This window comes from Anthonomus grandis, chromosome 9 (assembly GCF_022605725.1).
Source record: "Anthonomus grandis grandis chromosome 9, icAntGran1.3, whole genome shotgun sequence".
In the NCBI taxonomy this organism is placed as follows: Eukaryota; Metazoa; Arthropoda; class Insecta; order Coleoptera; family Curculionidae; genus Anthonomus; species Anthonomus grandis.
Window position 1 is genome coordinate 6,960,314 of NC_065554.1, and position 21,135 is coordinate 6,981,448.

Genomic DNA, 21,135 nt, shown 5'->3' on the forward strand with positions numbered 1-21,135 from the left:
TATATAAGGATTGAAAGTTAAGAAATTAGCTTCAAAATCCAGAAACGGTGAAGTAATTAGTTTGATTCTCCTGAATAGGTTGTGTGACAAATGTTAATAATTTGACAGTTATTTATAAACGTCAGCATTTGTATTTTAAGGGCGGCAATTTGATAAACAACTTTAAAAAAAGTATTGTGTTTTTAATCGTTATATTTTTTTATTTAATATAAGACTAAAGTAAAAATATTTTAGATCAATATAAAAGTGATTTTTCCGCGAGACTACTCTAGTATACTTTTAATATTTGTGTTAATAAGTAAATAAAAAAATAGGCAAATCGTGGTCCATAAACAACATAAGTTTCTGTTTTTTTTGTTAAAAAATGATTTATTCACAAATTTTTTTATTTTAGTTTAATAGATTTAAGGTAAGCTTCTTAAACATAAAAAACTAAAAATCGGTGAATCTTAAATTACTCAACCACCCTTCAAAAGAATACTTAAAAAACATAAATTTTATCTGTATAAAATTCAAATTGTTCATCAATTGACAGAAAATGATCCTGATCGACGTATGGAAATCTGCGGAGTAATGACCGAAAGAATACGCTGCCTGCTTAACTTATGTGAAGAACATTTGTTTCAGTGATTAATGTAATTTTTTTTTGAATGGTAATGTTCATAGACAAAATGTCCGTTATTGGAGCGACGTAAATCCCCACATATTTCGTGAAACACATACAACACCCGGAAAAATTAATGTGTGCGCTGGCATATTAGTAAATCACATTGTTGGGTATCTCTTTTTAGACCAAACTTTGACAAGGGACCTTTACTTAAACATGTTGGAAAATGCAGTAGAACCACTGATCCCTGAGATTATTGAAGACAATCCTTATGAATTTGAGTTGGAAAAAGTTTTTTAACGAGATCGAGCACCGCCTCACTTAATTAGAAATGTTAGAGAATATTTGACTAATACTTGCCCTGATCGGTGGATTGGTCGTCCAGGGGCCTACCGAGTGGCCAGCCAGGTCGCCCGATCTTATACCTCTGGACTTTTTTTATGGGGCTACTTGAAACAAAAAGTCGACGTCACCCAGCCAGAATCTATCTTCGATCTAATGGTGTACATTTTTAACATCTTTTGTAGTGAAATAGTTACATTTCTGTATTTTAATTATTTTAAATGAAAATAAAAATGCATAAAATAATATTTTGAAAGGCTGCGATTTTGTTATATTTAGTAGGAGCTTTTAAACTATGTATCGCATGACTCCCACATTCTATTAATTTTTTTTAATGAAGTTTTGCAAAGTGAGCTAGGAACCAAAAAGTAGTATTTAGTTTTATAATGATGTGTGCCAGATTTCAAATTTTTATAAAAACGAATTCATAAGATAAGAGGGGGAGGGGAAAATACCAGCCGCACTGTATAAAAAAATTATTACAAGGTTAATATCTGAAAGGAAGTGAGTGGTTTTTTCGTTCAAATGACTTTTATATAACTTTGAATGTAAATGTAGTTTTGTTAATAGGTAGTTGGATATATGAAGGAGTAAAATAGGTACTTGTTTGGTAGACTTAAGTATCTATATTAACTTTTTATGAAATCATTTTCATACAATATCTTTAATTTAATATTGTTGCGGTTAAGTATGTTAGATGGCAGAACAGACAGCAAGATTCTATCTTGTTGCGCTGAATCTTACTATAGTAATAATTTAATGATTATTATTTATTATGCTAATTTTATTAATTTTTTTGTATTTATAGTTAATATTGTTTCTATTTAGAAAATGCTTAAATATAACTAAGTGAATAATTTATTGAAATTCCAGACAAAGACCAAAATCTAACAGCAATAAAGCTCAACCAGGTCCGAACTACCGCACTGACCAGATTCAATTAATATCCTTTAAATTAACACTGTCAATTAGAAATTTATAGCATTCAATAAACTGACAAAGTGCAATCGGACGAGCCATGGTTCAACGGTTTAAACTGGACTTGCAACTTTAGACTCGGATTTGGAAATTAATGTCGCAGAGGTGACAATGCACTGAATAATTTCAGACGCATTGGATAAATGTCAATGCTTTTAAATTCAATACGATGCGGTTGAGGTTCACATTTGTGTCAGTTATGCTGCCGTGAATACTGATGATAAGAATTTGCTTTAGTGGATTTGTAATGTGTACATGAATATTTTAGTTTGTTTAGTGCTGTTTAAACAATCGGTATCTAAGCTAGTATTCATTTATGCTTATTATTTCGTTAGCTGTATTTCTGCTTTAAATTAAATTTAAGTTCACCAATATATTGAAATCTCATTTGATGATATGAGTAAATATAACTTTCGGGTATTTATTATTTTTATTTTAAAAAAGACAATTGCAAAGGGCGAAGTTAATAAAAATAGCCATTAACAATAATTAATTTTATATGATGTTTACCGACTGACAGTATCAACAAATTAGCGGAGGAAAATATATTGGTCTTTTCATGATGTATAGTAAAAATACCACCTCTAAATTTCTTAATCTTTTGCTCTTTTATATAACGAAGTATATTTATTATTATAAAGACCTTATAACTATCTGAATAGGCTGATAGGTATCTTTATTATACATCTAAGAAAACATCTAAAACTGCAGCCCTTAAAACAACATGCCAAGAACAAGGAATAGCCATAAATAAAATGGATAAAAATGCATGTTAGTATTAAATTAAAGTCTAGACTTTAACAAATCTATAATAAACTAATGCATCACATAGTTAAAGAATCCCTTATCCTTACAAGTTAGATAGAAACAACACTTAAAGAGAGATAATATATTAGCAGCTGATCTATACTAAAATAAGGTAGATGGCATAAAAGTCAATAAAACGAACAACATAATCAAGGACAAACAGAAAAACTTATGTCTTATCATTCTCGTTGTGCCTTTAGATAAAAAGACCCTTACCAATATAATTTGATGTATCGAAAACTGTATTGTATAAAAAATATTTATAGAAGTTTATAGAAGCTTCCTTCCACCTTATGTGATGCCAATGCAATAAATAATCACTTTATAAATATTTTTAATGAGTCTAACAACTGTCAAAATAGAATTAATTAATACTCTAGCAACAAATTTTCCAATTAAACATTTAGTTTTGTCTTAGCTAATCAAGATACCGTCTATGAAATAATTCGAAATATTCGGTCAAAGACCTCAGGTTGCGATGGCATTTCGTTACAAATGCCATTACGTATCAAAATGCCGTACCAAATTTTAGAAAGAGTTGTCTATGCATAGTTGTCATTTTATCTTACAATTATCTTAAATAATTAATTAACTTTATCTTATAATAACATACTTCCAACTAAACAGTCTGGCTTTAGAGAAGGATTCAGTACAGCTACTACTCTCTTGAACATGATAGACAAGATAATAAGGGCTCTCGATAAAAAACTGGCCGTAAATTTAGTTGCCTTAGATTATTCGAAGGCTTTCGATGTAATCGATCATGACTTGTTAGTCGCCAAGTTAAAGTTTTATGGTTGCAATAAAGTTGTTCTTTCTTTTTTTAAGTCCTATCTCTAGAATCGTACTCAACGGGTACGTGTCAATAACAATTACTCCAATTCGAAACACATAATTTCTGGAGTTACTCAAGGATCAATTCTAGAACCTCTTTTATTCTTGCTATATACTTCGGATCTTCCTTTAGTCGTAAAGAGCTCTGAGGTGTACCAGTACGGTGACGATACTCAGTTAATTCATTATTTCGATCTAGATGACATAGAACGGGCTTCTGAAAGTACAAATAGAGACTTAAGCTTAATCTTACGCTACTCGAAAGAACACAATGTTAATATTAATGCCAATAAGACTAACGTTTTACTTTTTGACAATAAAAATCGTCGTGCTAAGGTTGAAAAAAATATATACATTCAATATGATAACAACCTCTTGGCTTTTGCTAAGAGCGTCAAGATTCTAGGTTTAACTATTGATTCTTCTTTAAGATTCCAAGGACATAGTGCTGTCTTGCAGAGGTGCTATTTGCGTATGCGTTTGCTCTATGCTAACAAAAACAAACCCTCAGTATCGTTAGTGTTATCTATTTTAAATAACTGTTTTATCGTTTACTATCCTTGTCCTGATAAAATAACCCAGCAGAAACCGCAACGTGTACAAAATACGTGTTGTCGATTCGTGTGTAATTTAAGAAAATTTGATCATGTGTCCATATATATATCTATCGATTGCAGTAGCTAAAAATGTCATTTCTTTTTAAGTTTCATTTTCTTACATTTATGTAACGGCTCTATAAAAACCAAAAGCTAAAATACCTGTTAGAGAAATTAATTCCAAGAAATGCGATTCATGATAGTTATACGTTGCCGTAACAATTTATAATCGATATAGACCTATTTTTTCAATTTCAATATCTCGCTTTAAAAATTATTATAAAACTTTGTTCTTGGAGGAACAATTGCACAATTAGCTTTTTCTTCTCTGTGGATTTACAAATGTATTTAATTAATTTTTTTCTCTGAATTTGTTCTTTGGTTAATTTTTATATTACTATTACTGCTTGCTTGTCAAAACATTTGTAATTATTATTATTAGGGTTAAGAGATAAAAGTACCTTTCGCTAATCTTCGCCTTTTTGGGCAAATGTAATGTAATTTGCATTTGATACGAAATAAAGACATATTTATTTATTTATTAAGTTCCCAAACGTGAAGCCTTTTAATTACTTAAATTTTACTTATTATAAGAAGATAACGATTTTAAGTCTTTAATTATTTATCTAAGCATGAAAGGAAATATTTATATTAAAATTTGAAAATATGAAAAAAAAACATAATATATTAAATGAATATGAATAAAGGAAATGTAAATAAAGAACACCGTATTAACCCTAAGGAAACAAGGAATCAGTTAAATTGGCTGAATTTTTAATATGAGACGGCATCTGATACAAATATATTTATGGATATAGAACTCAAAAATTAACTCAAGTCTCGAGACATCCCAGGACTTATCGAGTTTAATAATTTTTTTTTCAATAAATAAATAACCAAAGCCCCCTTATTAAGCTCTCAAACCCTCATAAATAGCCAAACTCCATATTTATTTTTAGGTGGCATATTCAAAAATCTATAGCTTTAGTTTTATGTATTGCAAATCGAAACAGACCTTTTGCGAAAAAGGTTTTTGCTTTCTATGTAGGTGGTAAAAATAACCTTATTTAAAAGGTAAATTATATACATAATCCGGTTGCACAAGCCCCACATGGTATAAATATAATGGGGTAATGCTGATTCATACAGTACTTTTTTAATAAAACTATGTATCTTGGAAAGTTTGTAACAAGTAAAAACTACTTTTTATGAATAATTTAACTAGATTATTATTACTTGGTTGATTTAACTAGACATAAACATTATTTTTCTATGTTGGAATAATAATAAGAAGTAAGTTTTATGAATAAAAAGTTGTTTTTGGTTTTTGGCTCTTTAACTAAGGCGTTTAAAGAAATCTAAAAGAACTGAATTTGCTATTCCATGGATTGGATGGATTAGGAAGGGGAGATTTCTAGGGCTCAGGTGGTATTTTATCGTACTCGAATTTCACATGTGGCATGATTGTTCGTGTGTATTTGATTCAGTATATAAATGTAATTCTGTAAAAATTATAATTATAAAGCAAAACACCAACAAAAAAAAACATGAGTTATCTACCACTTATACAGTGTGTCCACTTAACTTCGCATTGTATGGAAAACTTTTTTGTGTTTATGACAAAAAGTTCTTTTTTATGTAAAGTTGAACTTGGTCTACAATCTAAAATGCATACGAGTCGTATACGAGGTATATTAGAAAATATGAATTTTGCTTAGGAATAAAGGACCTTTATTTGTGAAAATGTCGAAAATTGTTATTAAAACAAGTTGATAAAAACTAAAAAATACGTTCAAATATGCAATTAGATCGAAATAGGGTAAACCACCCAAATGTTGGCACCAGACCATCGATTGGCCCTCTAAAATTAAAGTTATAATAATAAGAAATCGATGCAAAATATCTAAATTCTCGTTTTTCTTTTTACATTTGGCAACGTTTCTCTTACTACTAGATAACTGCGCGTGCATCTTAAAACTAGTATAGCGGATGTTTTGTGTGTTAGAAGTGACGCTGTTACCAAACAAGTTAGGTTTTCAGCTTTTTCGTAAGAAAATTACTTTTTTTAATCCTCTGTAAGCTATTTCGGCTCTTCATATATATTGTACAAATTGTTATACACTTTTATAGAACCTGTACGTTTGTTGTTACCATGTTTTCAGCTATGAAAACTATTATTTTACACCGGTTTATAGGGTGCCAACATTTGGAAACCATAACTTGACAAAATCTAATTATTGGCATGGGTGCCAAAATATAGATTTGGCGGTAATTTTATTGTTCCTAATATTGGTACCCGTTAAAAATAATTCCTACCCAAGTGTATTTTTAAGACTTTTTGCTTAATAAATAAGTTAGGTAGGTAGGTATACGTTTTTAAATTGTACTATGTTAAATTTAAGTAAATAAAAGACAAATTTAAATTAATATGATCCTTTTGCACTAAGGGGTAATTAAATATTCACATATTTAAAATTTATTATCAGAAGTATGTTATAATATCTGTATATTTTTAAGTATCTTCAAAATTATATTCTGTTTAATGTAACTTGTTTTTTATTTCTACTCGCAGATGCCAAAAGTAAAGAAACACACAAAATATTCAAAATCATACACCGAAGAACTGCTTCAGAAGTCATTGGCTGAAGTAAGGGATGGTGTAGCAAAAAAAAACCGTTGCTGTAAAATACGGCATACCAAGGCAAATGCTACAATACCATTTAGGCCCCAAATTTTCAAAACTAGAACTTGGACGAAATACATATCTAACAAAAGACGAAGAAAATAAACTGGTTCAATGGATTCTAGATAGCCATAGAAAAGGTTCTCCACGAAAAAAAGTAGATGTTGAGGCATCTGTAAAGAACTTCTTGGATGCAGATAACAGAACCACCCCATTTAAAAATAATATTCCTGGTGACCATTGGTATAATCTATTTTTAAAGAGGCATCTAATTCTGACAGAGCGAACACCCGAAGGAGTAACTGCGGCTTCAGCAAATATGTCTGAGCAAAACATACGAGGTTACTGGTTTTCTGAAATAGAAACTTACCTTAAAGAAAAAGACCTTTTTTCCGTTTTAAGTGACCCAAGCAGGATCTATAACGGGGATGAAATTTGTTTTCAGTTCTGTTCCAAAATGGGAAAAATACTAGCACCAAAAGGTTCCCGTAATGTGTACAAGGTTGATCAAAGGGAGGCCAAGAAGAATCTAATAGTTATGTTTACCTTTTCGGCACAAGGCGTTACCACTCTACCCTTAATAATCTACTCCAATAAGCGTTTATCAAAAGCAGTCGTTAATAGTGTTCCAGACTCATGGGGAATTGGATTAAGCGATAACGGCTGGATGAAAACCGAACTTTTTATAGATTATATCAAAAATATACTCCATCCATATTCAAAAACCAAAAACATAGAATTCCCAGTTATTTTATTCTTAGACGGACATGCAACTCACCTTAGCTATCAGCTTAGTACGCTTTGCACCGAACTTGGTATTGTTCTAATAGCCCTTTACCCAAACTCGACAAGAATATTACAGCCAGCAGATGTCTCCAACTTTAGACCACTTAAGGCAATGTGGAAGAAGTCGCTTTTGGATTGGCGTCGAAAAAGTCCTTTTTGTAAGTTTGGTAAGGATCACTTTGCGAAAATCCTGAAAGAAGCTGTACTTTTTTTAAAACCTGAAGTTGCCCGTAGCGGATTTAAAGCTTGTGGCTTATATCCCTGGAATCCAGATTCAATCGACTATGGCAAATGTTTAGGTAAGCAGTATCACAAAATGACAAGTTCCAATAATGAAAAGACTGACATAAATAAGACTGATGATAATAATAAGTTATAGAGTTTAAAAACCAATCTCTCTCACATAAAAAATCTTTTCCCTGAAAGTCCCGATCGTTCGTCAATTACATTTTTACCAGAAAACAACATTGTTGTTCCCCGCGGAATATGTTTTATTTGCACAAATAATATATATATAGGACTAACATAGGAATAAGATGCAAGAACTGCACCAGAACTTATCATGTTAGTTGCTTAACTAAAAATTAAATTTATACAGAAAGTTTTATTTGTAAAACCTGCATAGGTAAGCAAACAAAATCCCAATGATGACTAGAATTTTTTTTTATGTATTGTACTAAGTTTCAACATTTTTGTTGTATTTTCATAATTTTTGTTTTACTTTAAAATGTCATCAAAAGAACTTCTGTTTTATTTTATTAAAAAGTGTTGGATTTTTTGTTTTAAATAAAATAAATGGACTAAAAAAAATCAACATTTTTGCTTTATTGAATGAAAACAAAAGAAATATAATTGTTACTATACCTAAAATGATCTTTTTGTTGGGAATATCCATTGAGTAATACCTAGGTACCTTGCTATTTTGCTAAAAATATTTGGTGCCAATAATTGGAAGATATGGGATGCCAATAAATGGCGTATGGGTGCCAATAATTGGAAATTTTCTCAATTGAAACGAATTAAACAAAATTTGGGTCAAAGAATATAAACGAATAACAAAATGAATAAATTACAGGTATTAAATTATTAGATATTTAATAAAAATGACTATTATTGGCTTAAAATTAAATTTATAATTTTAGGAACGCATTTATTAATAACACTACCTTAAAGTGCCAATCATTGGGTAGTTTACCCTATATGATTTTTTTTTCTTTTTTAAATACAATAACAATGCAAATTTAATTGTTGTTACATGAAAACTAGTATGCACTGATAAACAAATGAATTCTTAATAGCCAGAATTATTTGACAGTTGAAGTTAAATAAAATTTGTAATAATAAAACACCTAGTGAACTAAAACCTAAGAATCATGATAAGATTATCGTGAGTAAAAAAACTGCACAAATTAGAGGATTCTTAGGACTTCCTAAATAATTTTGTCATTTTGTTCAGAAATTATGCCAAATTATTCAAACCGTCAACTAAATATCTCAAAAAAGGTGCGAAAATAAAACACAATGAGGAATTTAAAAATTCCTTTGAAATTTGCAGAACCCTTTCATTAAGGAACCGATCTTACAATATTTCGATTTTTTTTTCAAAAACTACAGATTCAAGCTATCCAATATAGCTATTGGTGCCATTTTATCTTAAGGATCAATTAAGCAAGACCTCTCAATACTCTCAATGGCTTTGAACAAAATTATTCCATTACAGAAAAATATTGTTTATGCCTAGTTTGATCAACCAAGTATTTTAGAAGAATATAAAAAAATCTTCCTAAAATGGGCCTTTTCGTTTAAATATTGAATATAATAACTGATCCCAAGCGCCTTTAATGGCTATTTTTATTAAAAGATCCTTTATCTAAACTCTAACGTTGGAGAATCAAACTTGGAACGACCCAATGAAACTAATCTGAATAAAATTTAACTTATTGTTGAATCAGGTAATAAACGTGACATAATTCAAGATGATGTAACAGTTCATACAAATATTGAACAAAATCTTGCAGTAGGTTTAGATACCAATTATAAAATCAGCAGTAAACTACGTACCAATTAAAGAATCAGCAATAAATAATATTAATTGAATTTATACAGAGTGTTAAGCATTAACCAGCGAAACCCATTGAAAAAATATTACTACTTTAAAGTTTACTTTAGAAAACACTTTGCTCCATGAGCAAATAATTAAATAAGAGAGTTTTATATTAAATACCAAGATAACGTTTTCATTGACAGCAGCAATGCCAGGTTGAAATGTGGAAAAGAATTTAACTATTTTAATTTTTATCCAATAGCAGAGCATGTTTAAGGTCATAATACGGAAAAACAAATTTTTAATTAAAAATTAGTTATTACACTTATCTTATCGCGAAAATGAGTGCCAAGAGATTTATAGAAAGGTCTTCTTCTGCTTTAAAATAAACCTGCAATAAATATCACTAGACAGCCCTTGTTCCATCCAACTACTAGAAAATACAAATCAAAGTGTCTGCCAAGAAGTAGAGCATCTCTAAACTAATATTTAATCAGCTGGAATCTGCAAGCAGATATGCAGTCATCATACCCAATAAAAAAACTCTGCTTTTAGAATATCAAAATCAAGAGTAAGTTTATTGGTTCTTTAATTTTTATGGTATCTATCAATTGTCAAATCACACATAAACAAAAAGTCGTTTTTTCCAATCGACAATCAATTGTACTTAATTATTAGCCGATTATATTCCCTGATTTAAAAGAAGACTACCCTGTCCATACCTACACTTAGCGCACACACTAACGATAGCGAATTAAATGGACTGGATAAACTGCGTAGCCAGATTATCAGAAATACCAGTTTTTATTGTATTGTTTTTTAGTTAGAGTGAAGCCATAACATTGTTTGTTTTAGTTTTAACTATACAGGGTACCTCCGATTAAGTCGACACTATTGGTATTTGTTAATATTTAAGATGCAGATTTGGGTAAAGTAGCAAATTAGTAGGCTTCTTTCTGCCGATTAAAACTTTAAAAAAAAATTAATTATTGCGTTTTCGAGGTCCTCTTCTGTCAAATATTTTGCCTTGAATAGCGAGTTAAAGAACTCAATATTTTTCTTAATTACGAATTACATAACCGAGGTACTCAAGCTTAAGCCGCTTCACTATATTAAGCCTTTTTGTTTTTTTTTTCATGCGCCGCAGGACTTTGCCATTGGCGGCATGTTCCACTCAAGATATCCGTAATATTCTCTCGTAATTCCATCTCATGTAAATCCACATATCAAAAGCTTTGATCTTTTTTTTAGTAGTCTATGTCAAGGTCTAGGCCTCGACCCCGTATCGCACCTCCCTGAGAACACAGCATCTCACTATTCACATCTTGGTGTCTAAACTCAGCTCATCGCAGTACAGTAAGAGTCTCATCCTGGTAAATATGGACTATGCAATTTCGATTCGGGAACTGATCTCCTCAGCGAGTTTAGGATGGTTCTAAAGTACACAAATCTAGCGACTCTCGAGATCTCCTTACTTTCTGCTTGTAGCTTCCCTGGGTCCAAATTGGTGCTGATCGTCATAAATTCTCATCTTAATCGTCTATATCTATTCTTTGCAGGGCGGAAGGAAGGAAATACATGTAGACGTGACAAGTGACATCACGGCATCTCTACATCAGAACTTGCAGAGTGAAAAAGGCTGCAGGTGTACATAGGGCATTGCGGAATCCAAACTTCATTTTTCCGATGTATAATTTAGTGATGGCTTCTCAGTCGGTGTTTCGACGCAGTGTGTCGACACATTAATACTATGTCACGGTATCGATACACGTCTTATCGATAATTTCAACACAGTGACACTCCGACGCAGTGATTTTAAATGACATAAACAAAACTTAATACAAAAAACCGTTAGTGTTAATGGTACATTTTAGACATAAATTCTAGCAGCAAGCACAGAAGGAAAATGTAACTCTTTATAAATACAACATTTGTCCATTAGTCTACCGTTTGGGATTTCCATAGCCAAACTGAATTGGCCAATAAAGCTTGATTTAGACATCTGTCTGAACCTAGTTTTGAAGTGTTCTGCTAGCCGATACGTGCGTTTAACTTTCCGGAGCTCGCGCGCGGACTCTCACTCTGCAACTATTTTATTTTGTCGTTAATTTAGACAATCGACAACCCGCAGCGCTGTAATAATTAGTATCTGTCTATCCCGGGTTCTCCTACAGTCAGTGCTCATTTGTGCGTTGGTGTGTGCGTTTATTGCCAAATTATAGCCACTGCGGACTGTGAGTCCGCGCGCGAGCGTTTAATTTAAATATTTTTATGCGTTTTTTTTTGTTAAACTTGTTCTGCAATGGTGAGTGTTAGCTTTTATTATTAAAATTTAAGATAGATTATTATTATTTGTACACTTTTATAGATGGCGTGCTCCTGGAGTCGAGAGGAGGCTCGTTTGCAAAAGCTCATGCAAGAATGTTTGGAAGATGATGAGGAGCCAAAGAGTGATTTTGAGGACCAAAAAGATGATGGAGAAGAAGACAATTTAGAAAGGCAAGATTTGGATAGTGATACCGAACAAGAAACTTCGGAGACGGAAGCCACTGATGAAGTGGCTAGGGGAAATTACCTTGTGTTTATTGGCAAAGATGGAACTGAGTGGGCCAAACATATGATGAAAAGAAATGTGAAAACCAGGGCGGAGAACTTGATAAAGCATCTTCTAGGGGTAAAAAGACCTGCGAAAGACCTAAAAAGAGAAATTGACATTTGGAAGCTTTTTTTTACAGACGAAGTACTGAATTCGATAGTCGAAAATACAAACAGACATATTGCCATGAGTAGAGGCAATTACCAACGTGAAAGAGATGCAAAAGACACGGATATATTAGAAATACAAGCACTGATTGGATTGCTTTATTTATCTGGGCTATTGAAATCTAATCGACTTAATATTGAGGAAATATGGACACAGAATGGTACTGGAGTCGAGGTTTTTCGACTAACGATGTCCCAATGTCGATTTCGATTTCTGCTAGATCATTTACGTTTTGATGATTTGGCAACTAGAGACGAACGAAAACAGACTGACAAGCTAGCTGCCATCCGGGCAGTGTTTGATACAGTTGTTGGTAACTTTGATTCAGCCTATACACCTTTTGAATGGCTAACAATAGAAGAGAAGCTAGAAGCATTTCGGGGGCGTTGCAACTTTAGGCAGTTTATACCTAGCAAACCCAATAAATATGGGCTAAAAATATTTGCTATGGTAGACGCTAAGACTTTCTACACCTGGAACATGGAGGTTTACGTAGGAAATCAGCCTGAGGGTCCATTCCATGCGAGTAATTCTCCCACTGCAGTGGTGCAGAGATTGTGCCAATCAATAAAAGGAACCTGTCGTAATATTACAGTTGACAACTGGTTTACCAGTATGGAGCTACTCAATTCCCTTCAGTCCGATTTCAAGCTAACTTTATTAGGTACAGTTAGAAAAAACAAAAGGGAATTGCCACCTGAATTTTCGAATCCTTTGAGTCGTCCACTTTTATCGTCCATGTTCGCCTTTCGTCATAACTGTACTTTAGTATCATATACACCAAAAAAGAAAAAAAACGTGCTGCTTTTATCAAGTATGCATTTTGACGATAAAATAGATGCTTCTACTGGAAAACCAGATATGATATTGGATTACAACTCATCTAAAGGAGGGGTTGACTGCGTGGACAAGTTATGTGCGTCTTATAACTGTGCACGTAATACAAGAAGATGGCCCATGGTTGTGTTCTATTCGTTACTCAATGTATCGGGAATAAACTCTTTTGTTGTTCATTCAATGAATAATAATGAAAGTATACGACGAAGAAAGTTTTTGCGATCTTTGTCATTTCAATTAGTGGAGGGCTATATTCACCATCGAATAACGCAAACTATTCCTAAGGCTACGCAGTTGAGAATAAAAGAACTTTTCGGACTGGAAACACCTACATCTGAGCCCCTACCAGCAGGACAACGTGGACGTTGCTCATACTGCTATAGAAAAAAAAAATGACCTCGTTTTTTTTGTGTTGAATGCCGCAAATGTGTTTGTTTAGAGCATTCACTTGTTATTTTTCATGAATGCTGCTCAGAATGAAAAACATTTTTATTTTTAATTTCTAGAAAGTTTTTATGTGTTGTTAAATGTTTATTTTAATTTTCTTGTAGCTATAAGTTTTGTGTGAAATGTTGGATGAATAAAATCTTAAAATAAATAAAAATTAACTTTTATTGCCAATAATTTTTAGAAATATGAACATTTAAAGGCTGCGGACTCTGAGTCCGCATGCGAGCGTCCTTTCCAAAATACTTAGCGCGAGCTCCGGAAGATTAAATTAGAGGTTATGTTTTGTTTTGTTTTTGTTTTATTATTTTTTGTCGGTATCGGTGGTTATTGCTTTTGACTGTTTGGCGGGTTTGCTCAAGGTAATTTTGATAGTGATTCTTTGTTTTGTGTTGTGCGTCGCCTATTGCTGGTTTGTGTAAAGTAGTGCAAGTTTAGTGTAAAGTGTAAGTCGTATTTTTATAAAAAATATAAGTATTTTCCCGAACATTAAGATTAGTAAATATAATTTTAAATCTGAGCTCTATTAGTTATAAAAATACAACTTTGATTTTCTCAGTTTCAATGCTAAATAATGTCGATAAAAAGAAGTGTTGTTTGGGATTATTTTACACAAGATGTTAAAGATGGAAGTAAAGCTAAATGCAAATTGTGCTCATCTGTTTTAAAAATTAATAAACACACTCCTCAACGTCTTGTTTAGCACGACATCTCAAACTAAAATATCCTAAAATAAACCTGGTAGAAAGAGAGTCGTAAATGTGGTTTTCAATAGGAAAATGAGGAAGAATATAGCAATAAAGGTAAATTTTCGCCTACTAATAATAAAACTGATAATAATAGAAAAAGTTCTTGTGATGCTGCTCCACCCCAAGTTTTTAAAACAATACAGGATCAGATAAATATTACTACATTTTTTAGAAAACTCTTGGTATTTCAAAGCAACAAAATATCTTTCAAGAATTTGTTGGTCGGTTAAATCCCAATTATCATTTACCCAGCAGATCTCTTAAATAGTTTGCTATATAGATGCCTATGAAAAGTGCCTCACGCAAGTTAAGATAGAAACTGAGAAAGCTGAATATATAGCCAGTACTACTGATGGTAACTGTATCATAAAATCTCGACTTCTATCAACTTTTAAGTTTTTGGGACAGCATACATCCGAAAATATTATTCAGCAATTAACATTAATATTGTCAAGGTGGATTGTGGAAAATTAATTGGTAGCATGCATTACAGACAATGCAGCCAATATGGTAATTGCTGTACAGTTAGGAAAGTGGTGGAATTTTCCATTTTTTGCTCATTCCCTCAACTTGGTGGTGCAAGCAAGTTTAAGCTAAATTAGTACAACTTTACAAAAAGTAAAGACAATTGTAGAGTTTTTCAAATGAAGTTCTTCAGCAACAGAAAAATTAAAAAATGTCCAGAAGAGAATGGGATTAATTGAGAAATTAAAGCAGGATTGCCCCACTCGGTATAATTTGACATTCGACATGCTCAATAGGTTCAATAGAACAAAAGAATCCCTACAAAGTGCGTTGGGCATATTAAATAATACAAGCCTGCCGCTCCTCACCGGTGAAGTTGTTGTGTTGCAATATTATTGCAATTTTTAATGGAATAACAGTTGAAGTAAACATAACAGGAAAGCTACTTTCGAAAGCTTACAGGTAGAGAATTTTGTTGGGAAACTAAACGAAGAAATTATAAATAGGTTCAAAAAACGATATCGAAATTTAAATATTATTTGGGAAGCGAGATTTTTAGACTCCAGATTCAGGGAATATGGTTTTCACGATGACCATGTTATGAGACAAACCAAGGAAAGTATAATTAAAAAAATGCATAATAATTTGAAATGCTAATAATAATGACAACAACAAAAGCATTGATCCCGAAAATCGAAATGATCTGTGGCATCAACATCCACGCAGACGCAGATACAAAAGTCAAGCAGCATCTGGTCTGACTTTCATTTAACAGTCGACAAACTAGTTGAGAAGAGTGAAAATTCTAAAGCCAGTATCATTGAACTTGACAAGTATTTTCAAATGGCACTGTTACCCAGAAATATCGACCCTCTTTCATGGTGGAAAAAAATAAAAAATTGTTTACTAGCCTTTCTGGGCTAATGAAAAGATAAATTTTTTATCCCAGCGACATTTGTCCCGTGCGAAAGAACATTTTCGAAAAACAGGGCAAATAATAACTGATAGAAGAAATCGCCTCAATTCTCAAAGATTTTAATATTTTAATTTCTTATCTGCCTTATTTCTTATATTTCTTTTTCATTAGTTTTTTTTAGGGTTCATATTTGTTACTTTTAAAAATATTTTTTTTATTTTGTCGTTTTTTAAATTTGGTTTTTAAAAGTTGCCCATTTTTATTTATATAACATTTTGCATTATTAAACGATGTTTTGGTGTTTGAAAATTTTGGAATTTAATTAAATCCAAATCTATGAAATAATATATTGTAAATTCTATAAAAAGACACCACAAAGAACAAAAAACATACCGTAAACGATGCAGCTTAATATCATTATTATTATTGTGATTTTTATTTGAGTATGTATAGGTAAACCAAGAGGCAAATCATAAAATTTTCCGACACAGAAGCGTACAAAGGTAGAGTATCTTTTTATAGTACCCATCTCCTGTGTCTTTCTGTCGATACACTCGTTTCGATACATTAAGATGTATGGTGTCGAATGAATCGATACATACAAAAGTGTCGATTTGTTCATCACTAGTATAATTTTTAAAAAGTGTCTGACTCATAAGGCGGATAGTCCGGCAGTCCTCGCAGGTGGGTTCTCCGTAGCGCTACATACGTTGATACTAGTCGTTCGTTTGGAAAGTGACCGAACTGTAGATGGCATTGCATAGTTTAATTAGCGCCTCCATTCAGCACCTTCATAATTTCAGCTAAAATTTTAATACAGATCAGTGGCTTTGCAATTCTTAAGAGTGCTCTAAAGCCAGTTTTTTCCTAGTAATCTTAAAAATGAATTTCTAGTTTAATTTGCGTAATTGACTTTACAACATTTTATTTTTTTTTCATATTTTATATTATATAGCTGTCCCATATATATTTTAATTAACATATAAATACGTAATTGGTTCAATTAATCCCTAAAATCATAATTGGATTTTCCGATATTTGATAAACCAGAATCAGTTGTCAAATTTTAATATACGATATTATCAGGGCTAATAGGATAATATTTTAAACTAAATGAAAATTTATTCACCGGTAGAATTATGCACGAATTCAGTTGAATTTAGAGATTTATTGTTTTGATGTTCACATCTGGCATATTTAAAATATTTTACATGTTTGTATTGCAAACGCGCAAATTGGCCCAACATACGCGTATTTAAAAATATAACTAAATTGGTAATATAAAATGCTTATTATTGAATTTCATTACCTTCCCACTTTATTTCATGTAACTAACTTTAATTATTGGTTCTTTGTCTGGTAGATTATTTTTTGCTGTCAGGAGCAAGGTGTAATTATTAATATACTTCAAACAGGTTATGAACTCAAGTGTGATAAACAAGAAGTTAATTACAAACTAAAGTGGCGGCATAAAGTTGTTATAAGTGTGATATTAAAATAGTTTATGACTGTTCAAAAGTCAGTATTTAAGTTTACAGTAGAATCATTAAAAATGAAAAACACAAAGAAATTTTTTTTTACTGACTTTAAAACTTGCGCCTTGTATCAAACCTTTAGAGTTAAAACATCCGTTTAAAAAAAATATTTGCATAAAAAACGCAAATTTATCAAGAGACCGAAAGCGCTAAAGCTCGGAGAAAACTCGATGTGAAAATATCGCATGGAGAATTGACTGTGTTTAAAGATTTACGGTTTTGGGCATAGCACGGATACAAAAGTGAAAGACATTTGGTTAAGCTTTTGAAAATTTATTAGCAAAACAGGGTACTTTTAATTATGCAAGATTATTTATAAAATCACTGCTTTTAAAATTTCTAAATTATCCTATCCTAATACAATTATAAGGAGCAGTGTAGTCAGCAAACAGGGCTAGTTTGGTAAATGATACCTGTGTATGTTTGAGGAACGCCTGCTCTTAGAACTTTAGTTATAAAGAGCTTATTATTGATTCTGGTCTGAAAGGTACAATAACTAATATGAATAAGGGATGTTAGGTAGAAATAGATGTGGTATATTTTGTTGGGTTAAGTATGTGGTATAGTTTGAAAATGAGTCTTGAAAGCTATACCGAGCACGCGATAGCAGCACTGGGGTGTTCACCTTCTTGTCAAAGCTCTCGTAAGTATTAGGATTCATCGAACTTTCATCAAAGAATTTTTCTCGTGATAATTATATATTTACCATTTAAACAGAATATGTTTTGAAAATATTAAGGTTTTTTCCGTATCAAATTTAAAGCATGACTGAAACATCTATAAAATAAAAACCAAAACTTGATCAAATTTTATAACAAAAAATACGAATACTAACAAATGCACCAATAATACGATATATTATTACACCTTCTACGTATACAACAATGCCGGTATTTTAAATTCCTATGTTCGCGCTAAAGCTTTTACACCGACAACAGTACTCGTACTTAATTTAGTTTATCATGTTGAGTTTTAAATCTTTAATTTCTTCTAGAGAGTTAATAAAGATCTTCGATTTTATATAAGCCCGAAGGACAAAATTAAATTACCAGACCTGCTAAATAATTTACAGAATAATTTTTTAAATAACTTTATTTATCGCCAGACTACTCTTACATGACAGTTTTCTTAGCGGCATGACAGGCAGCACCATTACACATGTCAGGAACGATGATCATTGGGTTTTAGTTTTTGGGCTATAATATATATAGTTCAATTTTCTATGAATAAAAGAGTAAATACTTTTTTAAAATTGTATAAGTTTATCTATAAGTAGGTTACAATTGCTTACAATGACGTCTAATAGACCAATTTCAACTATTGACTTGATTTCACCACTTTAACACCTCAAATATTCTTACACAATTTGGTCTTAGATAATCCAGTAACATTCCTTTCAACTTTCTTAGTAACATTACGAGTTTGTTTACTTAATTCAGTTCACATATCTACTTTCGATACCGATACAGGGTGCCAATTTAAAGAGCTGAAACATCGTTCTTTACTAGATTAATATACAGATCGTGTTTTTGTTCGTTACTTATAGGAAACCGCATAGAGGCGAAATTTTGCAACATCGCGCGTGTACGAGTGCCTGCGACAGAGCACTGCCCTTGCCGGCCCGAGGACGGGATTAGTAAACATATGATTTTCGTGGGAATTGCGTCGTTTGGCGACAAAATGTCCCAAAATGTTACGCAAAAATCCAGGCATTTTTTAAATATTTATTCTAATGCGGGTTTTACAGACATGACAATGTGTAAAACCCGCATATAATTGTAATCTTAAAATGATTAATATGCTGTGTTTTGCATAATGAAAATTAAAGTGTTATTCTAATAAAAAATAAAATATCAAATCTGATAAAAATATAATAAAAAATCAGAAATAAAACTCTAATAAACAAATTTACCAACATATCATTTTTTAAATAAAAGGTTCAGATAAACCGCCTTCTTTCGCTAAACAAAAACTTAACCTATCGTAAAAGCTATTTTGCACCTCCAAAAGAGTTTCAGGTAAAATGGAATTGGCACCTTCGACAATTTTATTTCGCAACTCCTCTAAATTTGTTGGTCTACTAAATTCATGCTTGTAAATGGTCTGCTTAAGGTAACCCCACAAATTAAATTCATTTGGAGACAAATCTGGAGATCTAGGAGGCCATTTAATATCGCCAGTCTCACTAATAAGGCGGTTAGCAAAAGTATTTGTTAAAAATTCTTTTACCCTAGCCGCGTTATGAGCAGGACAGCCATCTTGCTGAAAATAAACCGATCCCAGGTCTACATTAGGTAGGATTTAAATGGCAGGAAGAATTTGGTTTTGCAGCAACTCAAGGTATTTTTAAGCGTTTAAAGTGCCATTAATAAAAAATGGCCCTATAACATTGTCGCCCAAAATACCTGCCCAAACATTCAATTTTTGAGGATACTGGGTACGAAACTGAAAACTTCTGTGCTCGTTTTCCTAAGACCAATAACGAACAATGGAAGGATTGTGTTTGCCATGTAATGAAAAAGAAGATTCATCAGAAAACAAAATATTTTTTAAAAAATATTCATTTTCATTTGCTTTTTCCATCATGGTTTCACAAAATTCCATTGTTCGCCACTGGTCTTCAGGAAATATTTCTTGAGTTTTTGAATACTTGAAACATTAATTGTACCCATATTTACGAGCAAGATACGAGCAACAGTTTTATTGCTCATTCCCAGTTCCTCTCCAACACTTCAAGTGGACCGTGTCGAATCAAGTTCTAGGGTACTGCAAACCATTTCTTCCCGCCGTTCTATATCCTGGACCACTTCAACAGGTGGTTCTTGGCGTTTTGTGTGGCATTTTTTACAATCTTGAAGACAAAAGGATGTCTCAAAATTTGTAGCCACATTTAAAACCGTTTTTACATAAGGAATCGGTCTATTCTCAAATCTCACTGAAAACAAATCTCTACATTGTACTGCCGAATTGCCTTCATAAAAACATTTAATTAGTTGAACTCTTTCGGAAGGGGCATAAGCAGCCATAGTAAAAAAAACACTAAAATAACGCTCAAAAATTATTAATGCAACGTGGGGTAACACAGCAAAGTGAGGTCTGCTAACTCCCGGTTCAAAAAATAAAAACGAAAAATTCCGCCGCCTGCAAGCCGCAACCAAGCGGTGTTGCCATTGCCATATTTTGGGTAATACGTAGCTCACGATAACATGATCTGTATGTATATTTCTCTACAAAGAAATATATATCATATACCTATGCATTAATACTATAGTATTATATACTCTTATATTTTTAAATAAAACATAATTATACTAGTCAAGAAACAAGTATAGTCGCTTTCCTACTATACTTCTAGTCCGTGGAGATAAGTCTTGTCAGTTAAAAAAGTTAAATAAATAAATAAGGAAACATAAAACATTGAAGAAGTAGTAAACAACAACTCTGCTTAAGTTCAACATGCACACAGGGTTGTTTTGTAGCAAGATAGCAAAGGGGGTGTTTTGTAAATATATTCATCGATTTTTTGTAAATATATTCATCGATTTGTTGTCAAGTTTACACACATCTTCAAGAAAAGGAAGTTTTCAGCTAAATACCAACCTATATATTAATGTTAATGTAACTTATTGGTATTAAATTTTGGATAAAAGATAAAAAGTAGAAATAGCTATATCTTTATTTAAAGCGCAAAAATAATGTCCTTAAAGCAAAAAAAAATTATTAACATTTTTATACCTAAAACCGC

The 21,135-nt window shown here is 31.9% G+C and overlaps 1 long non-coding RNA gene across 3 annotated transcripts in view; it reads right to left on the bottom strand.

The window, feature by feature from the left end:
* LOC126740365 (uncharacterized) overlaps positions 1-21,135 on the bottom strand; it is a 144,181-nt gene that overhangs the window by 71,315 nt on the left and 51,731 nt on the right. Inside the window, exon 3 of one of the 3 annotated variants that reach the window (XR_007661882.1) lies at positions 3,052-3,785. The exons of the other annotated variants lie outside the window; for them this stretch is intronic. This is a non-coding gene — a long non-coding RNA (uncharacterized LOC126740365). Of the gene's footprint in view, positions 1-3,051; positions 3,786-21,135 lie in introns of those variants that run through there. 3 annotated transcript variants of the gene reach the window in all.